We start from the raw sequence: 7,366 nt of genomic DNA on the forward strand, positions 1-7,366 counted from the left end.
TGCTTTCCTTATGAGGTAGGGACAAGGTGGTAGGACAATAGAAAAATAACTGATAAATTAACATCAAGTTACATTGTCTGTGTATGTTTGTTTATTTTTCTTAGCTTTTATAATTTATTTTTATTTTATTGGTTCATTTTCATTATACATGATTGTAGAATTCATTTTGTTGTAATTATGCAAGCATGGAATATATCTTATTATAATTAGGACCCCATTCTTATGGATGTACATGAGGATGATGGAATTCACTATGGTGTATTCATATATGCACATAGGAAAATTATTTCGGATTCATTCTACTTTCTTTCCTTTTCCTATCCTTCCTCCCTTCCCTTCATTCCCTCTTTTCTAATCTACTGAATATCTATTGTTCCCCTCTCCCACTTCCTTATTGTGTATTAGCTTCCACAGATCAATGAAAACATTCAACCTTTGACTTTTGGGGACTAGCTTATTTCACTTAGCATGATAGTCACCAGATCCATTCATTTACTTTCAAAAGCCATGAAGTTATTCTTCTTTATGGCTGAGTAATACTCCATTGTGTATATATACCACATTTTCTTTATCCATTCATCTGTTGAAGGGCACCTGGACTGGTGCAATTGTGAATTGAACTGCTATAAAAATTGATGTGACTATGTCACTGCAGCATGCTGATTTTAAATCTTTTGGATAGATACAAAGGAGTGGGATAGCTGGGTCAAATGGTGGTTCCATTCCAAGTTTTTTGAGAAATCTCCATACTCTTTCCAGAATGCACACACCAGTATGTCCAAATTTAAGATGCACTAAAATGCATTATTGATAAAACACATTTTAAAATCCCCCTTTCCTGAAGACTCTTATGCAGTAGGTGTCAGGTGGGGCCTGGAATTTTTACCTGTGTCCCAGTTTGGCCAAGAATCATGATTCTATCCTTGAGTGTAGCCTGGAGGCAGAGAAATTGATCACCTCTGTACAATGCTATATAGTATTTTCTTCCAATTCCTTTCCTACCCTTTCTCTTCTCTTATTTTTTTCTTTTCTCTTCTTCCTACCTTATTACTGTTGCAAGTTAATGAAATTTATATGAAGGACTTCAACTCCAGGTTATAAAAGAGGGCCATAAGATAATGAATATTTAAGCCAAAATTCTGGTGTCCTGGAGTTGCAAAAGTTTAAAAGACTTATTATTAGGACTCAGAGCCTCTCCAAAATGGTTATAATTCTAAGACACCATTGAGGGTGATCTAGGGAGTAGCCTAATCAAAATGATTGAAGTGAGATTAAGGATAAAGTGTCTTTTCTGTTAAGGAATTCTGGGAGGTTCAGGGATTTTCCTCCCAAAAAGTTTAAATCAAAAATGTAATCTTTGCATGTTATATGCTTAAAATCTTTCTACATCTACCTTATAAATGTGGGAAAAAGTATATCTATCTGAAACTCAGTGGATGTCATTATTGTTTGATCATTTATTATTATAAATGATCCCAATCCCAAGTTTGTCATATTTGTAATAAAAACAATTAAATGAAAAAAATCCTAACTCTGGTGAGCTGAACTTGATAACCTCAGGTTTGAAGTAATCACAAACATCATGTATGTCAATGTAATTATTGAAAATATGAAACATGATCTAGTTTAAATCATTTAATCAGAGATGGGCAATGGTTCAGAAATGTAATGTTTCCATTTTAAAGATGTTAAAATTCATTACTATATTAGATTCATGTTTTTAAAACTTTTTGGACATTGGACTTAGGCCCAGAGGAATTTTGAAAATCAAAATTGACAGTACATATTTAACTATCATAACCACTCAGCAATTATGCTTAGCTGCTATAGTCTCATCCAATAACTCCACAATCTAGGAACTTGTGTGCATATTGAGATTCCTATGGAAGTTATAGCATTAATGAAATTGAGTTTTAAATTTCCCTAGGCTCAACCTAGACATTAAGAATATAAATGTAAATTAACAGAGAAGAACTAGCAGCCATGAATACTAACACTCAAATCACATTCATTTTCATTTAAATTTTACGCAGACATCAGGGAAACAATTTCTCCTCCATTCCTCTAAAGAAATTATATTAATAATTTTGGCAGTGTTCCTGTGATGGAACAACATGGAATGCAACATCTTTACATTACTAAGAAAAGAGGAATACTGAAAACTAATAGAGCATATTTGCTTTGTTTGTGGGATAATATTAGAGATTGAACATAAATAGTCTACCCCTGAAATTAAGGAGATCCAAGGGCTTAAAAGTATGAGTTGAATATACTTACTAACCAACATTCTGTTAATAACATATATAATTATAAATAGGTGTGTGTGTGTGTGTGTATCTCAAGTAGAAAAAAAGGAGGCATAAAAGAAGAAGATGAAGCAACAACAACTCTATAAAATGATGTAGCTAGTGGTTTTCTCCCTATTTTTATAGAGATTCTACCATGACCATAGAGGATTGTGTATTCCTTTATGTGGCTTTATTGCCTGTTCTTACTTCCTCCTTCCCTTTTGTTCTGCAAATCATAAGGAAAGGAGGAAAGAATGACAAACTGCCAGTTATTTACTGTTTGGTTTACTTACATTTGGTAAAGGCAAGAGTCCCCTACAGGTGGAAAGTCAGGTTCAAGGAGTTTGGGGCCCCTTAGTGCATAAGTGGATGGTGAGAGTCAAACCCTGCTAAGAATTAAAGATGTCTGGTGAGTGACTACATTTCAAGGCAGTCTCTCCTCCTAATTTCTTTGTGGATTTCTCTTATGGATACTCCCCTCTGAAATAAGGTTATTCCTTGGTATTACAGATAACTTTCCTCTGGTAAATACAAATACTTTCTTAAATTTTAATTCTCTTTACATGATAACCTAAATCCAAAATTTTCCATTGCACTCCTGAAAGAGAGGTGATATCAGTAAAATTTTCCATTGCACAAATAATAAGTTTTTTACAAAGTGAAAGAGAAAGAGGAATGTTTTACTTGAAAGATGTCAAAACATACTATGAAAAAATAATAATACAGCTACGGGTTTAGCCGGCCTTCTGACTTAGGTAGAATCATTTTGTTTTTACTGCCTTACTCGGACTCTTGAATTGCCAGAGTTGATACCCGTGTAGATTTCCCCGACTGGAAAAGATTCAAAATGTGTAAAACGTATGAAACACCTTTACTTAGTTTACGACTTAGAAAGGAATTTTGTGAAGATGTAGAGACTGCTTACATTCATCAGCCTTCCAAGGGCCAGACCCTTAACATGCATTACTCCAGTCTTTAAACCAATCACCAAGCTTGGTGTTAAGTATCTCCACATCACAGAACACTCAGGTTCAAAAAGGAACAGTCAAAACCAGCCACAGTCGCTCAGGAAAAATGATGAAAAACTGATATCAAAAGCACCCTCAGGCTTTCAAGATGGCGGCCTAGAGGGTGGCTGCATTTCGTGTTGCTCCAGAACTCAGGATTCAAGAGAGGAGATATTGGGACGCTTGGGACCAACTCAAAGCAGCCGGGTGACTCTCACCCCCTGGGGGGGCATCCCGGATGGGACGGGGGTCCTGGAACGCAGGAAACTTTGTGAAGTAGAACTGCCGGCGAGACACCCCTCCCCCCACTGGAGCAGTGAACTCGGATAGCTGGGAGCGCCGTAGAGGAGGCCGCTGGGCACAGCGCTGGGACTCGGAGCAGCCACAGGGGCTCCGGCGGCTGCCCGGGGGAGGAGTGGCGGGGAGAACTGTGTGGACTCAGGACACCGGGGCCTGCCCTGGGGAGGAGGAGAGGAGCGTGGCCACTTGGATTCGGAGAGACTGCACCAGAGCTACAGGCGGTTGCCAGAGGAGAAGCCGCACAGCGAGCTGTTTGGAATTAGAACGACGCTTCTGAACACCGGGGCCTGCCCTGAGGACGAGGAGGAAGAAGAGCGGCCGCTTGGATTCGGGTGACTACACCGGAGCTACAGGCGGTTGCCAGAGAAGGGGCTGCGTGGCGAGCTGTTTGGACTCTGACCACTTCTGAACCCCGGGGCCTGCCCGGAGGAGTAGGAGAAGGAGGAGAAGGAGCGCGGCGGGTCCTTTGGACTCGCAGTGACTGCATTAGCGCTCCAGGCGGCTGCTCAGAGGAGAAGGCGAGTGGTGAGTTGTTTGGTGTTAAAGTGACAGCTCCTGAACACAGGGGGGCTGCCTGGAGGAGAAGAGTGGTGGGACGCTTGGTCTTGAGGGGCCCCACCAGAGCTCCGGGCGGTGCCCAGAGGACCCGTGCAGCGGGTCACGTGGATTCAGAGCCACTCAGAGGGACTGCTCCTCAACACCCGGGGGGTTATCTGGAGAAGGAGGAGGAACGGGGAGGGTCACTTCGACTCGGAGTGATTGATTGCCCCAGGCTATGGGTGGTTGGTGGGAGGAGGAGGCACGAAGTGAGTTTCTTGGACTCCTAGTGACCGCACCGGCATACTGGGCGGCTGTCTGGAGGAAGAGGCCTGTGGCGGGTCTCTGGGACTCAGAGCGATTGTTCGGGGCCACAGGTGGCTGCTCAGAGGAGGGGCCACGCAGCCAGGCGACTAGGTGCAGAACAGGGTCCCAGGATCTAGGAGGCTTCTGGGTGGAAGAGCCGCACAGAGACAGGCTTAGGGCGGAGCGAAGGTTCCAGGCCTATGGGCAAATTCTCTGAGGAGGGGCAGCCTAAGGAGATTCATCTGCGAAGGGTGAGGCTCCCAGGCCCAGGAGGTAGGGCCGGGCCCCTGGAAACTTTGCAGAGGAAGGCAGCCCAGCCCAGGCAGTAGCTGAAAATTGAGGGGAACCTCTAGGAGGAAACTGACCAGCGAGACCTCCCCACTGGGTGAGTCTTCCCTGCCGGGTGAGGTTTCCCCACAAGGACGGTAAAACCAGAGACACAGGCCCAAACAGGCCTTGCCTCAGCCCACAGCCTAGGTCCCCTTTGGATGACCATTGGTCAACAAGTGGAGGCACCTCTGCCCACTAGCAGGGAATATACCCCACCTGAAGGCCACCACTCCTAGAGAGGCAGCTTCCTTGTGGAGCACCGCATTATCAACCTCCTCCAAGACTTCAGCCTACTGAAGGCTAAGAGGGGATATATATAGAAATCTTCAGGGACATTGTAAATCAACAGAGGAAATCTGCAATATCTCAGCGGTCCACTGATATCTGAACAATATGAGAAAACAAGGAAAGAAAATGCTGCAAACAAATCTAGATGTTACATCAATAAAACCCAATGACAGCATGGCAGAAGAAATGACAGAAAAGGAGTTCAGAATGTACATAATTAAAATGATCAGAGAAGCAAACGATGAGATGAAAGAGCAAATGAAAGCATTGAATGATCGCACCAATCGACAGTTAAAAGAGCAAATACAGGAAGCAAAAGATCATTTCAATAAAGAGTTAGAGATATTGAAAAAAAACCAAACAGAAATCCTTGACATGAAGGAAACAATAAACCAAATTAAGAACTCCATAGAAAGCATATCCAATAGGATAGAACACCTGGAAGACAGAACCTCAGACATTGAAGACAAAATATTTAACCTTGAAAACAAAGTTGAACAAACAGAGAAGATGGTAAGAAATCATGAACAGAATCTACAAGAACTATGGGATATCATGAAAAGGCCAAATTTAAGAATTATTGGGATTGAGGAAGGTCTAGAGAAACAAGCCAAAGGAATGAACAACCTATTCAATGAAATAATATCAGAAAATTTCCCAAATCTGAAGAATGAAATGGAAAATCAAGTTCAAGAGGCTTACAGGACTCCAAATACACAAAATTACAACAGACCCACACCAAGGCACATTATAATGAAAATACCTAACATACAAAATAAAGACAGAATTTTAAAGGCTGTGAGAGAAAAGAACCAAATTACATTCAGGGGGAAACCAATACGCATATCAGCAGATTTTTCAATCCAGACCCTAAAAGCTAGAAGGTCCTGGAACAACATTTTTCAAGCCCTGAAAGAAAATGGATGCCAACCAAGAATCTTATACCCAGCAAAACTTACCTTCAAATTTGACGATGAAATAAAATCCTTCCATGATAAACAAAAGCTAAAAGAATTTACAAAAAGAAAGCCAGCATTACAGATCATTCTCAACAAAATATTCCATGAGGAAGAGATGAAAAACAAAGAAGCAAATCAGCAAAGGGAGGAATTATCCTAAAGGAATTGTCAAATAAAGGAGGAAACAAGTTGTGTCAAACAAATAAATAAACAAAATTTTAAAAATGAACCAAATGACCGGGAAACCAAATCATTTCTCTATAATAACCCTGAATGTTAATGGCCTGAATTCATCAATCAAAAGACATAGACTGGCAGACTGGATTAAAAAGAAAGATCCAACAATATGTTGCCTGCAAGAGACTCACCTCATAGAAAAAGATACCCATAGATTAAAGGTGAAAGGATGGGGAAAAACATACCATGCACATGGACTCAGCAAAAAAGCTGGAGTATCCATCCTCATTTCCGATAATGTGGACTTCAAGCCAAAGTTAGTCAGAAGGAATAAAGAAGATCATTTCATACTGCTTAAGGGAAGCATAAATCAGCAAGATATAACAATCATAAACATCTATGCCCCAAACAGTGGCTCATCTATGTATGTCAAACAAATCCTTCTCAATTTCAGAAACCAAATAGACCACAACACAATAATACTAGGTGATTTTAACACGCCGCTCTCACCACTGGACAGATCTTCCAGACAAAAATTGAACAAAGAAACCATAGATCTCAACAACACAATCAATAATTTAGACTTAACGGACATTTATAGAATATACCATCCAACCAAGAGCGAATACAATTTCTTCTCAGCAGCACATGGATCCTTCTCTAAAATAGACCATATATTATGCCACAAAGCTAATGTTAGTAAATACAAGAAGATAGAGACACTAGCATGTATTCTATCAGATCATAATGGATTGAAGTTAGAAATAAATGAAAGAGTAAAACACAGAAACTATTCCAACATCTGGAGATTAAACAATATGCTATTATATGATGAATGGATAACAGAAGATATTAGGAAGGAAATTAAAAAATTCTTAGAGGTAAATGAGAACAAAGAAACATCATATCAAAATCTCTGGGACACTATGAAAGCAGTACTTAGAGGGAAATTTATTTCATGGAGCGCATTTAATAAAAGAAGTAAAACTCAACAAATAAACAACCTAACACTACAGCTCAAAGCCTTAGAAAAAGAAGAACAGAACAGCACCAAAAGTAGTAGAAGACAGGAAATAGTTAAACTCAGAGCTGAAATCAATGAAATTGAAACAAAAGAAACAATACAAAAAATTGACAAAATAAATAGTTGGTTCTTCGAAAAAATAAACAAAAT

This window comes from Sciurus vulgaris, assembly GCF_902686455.1.
Source record: "Sciurus vulgaris genome assembly, chromosome: X".
Taxonomy (NCBI): Eukaryota; Metazoa; Chordata; class Mammalia; order Rodentia; family Sciuridae; genus Sciurus; species Sciurus vulgaris.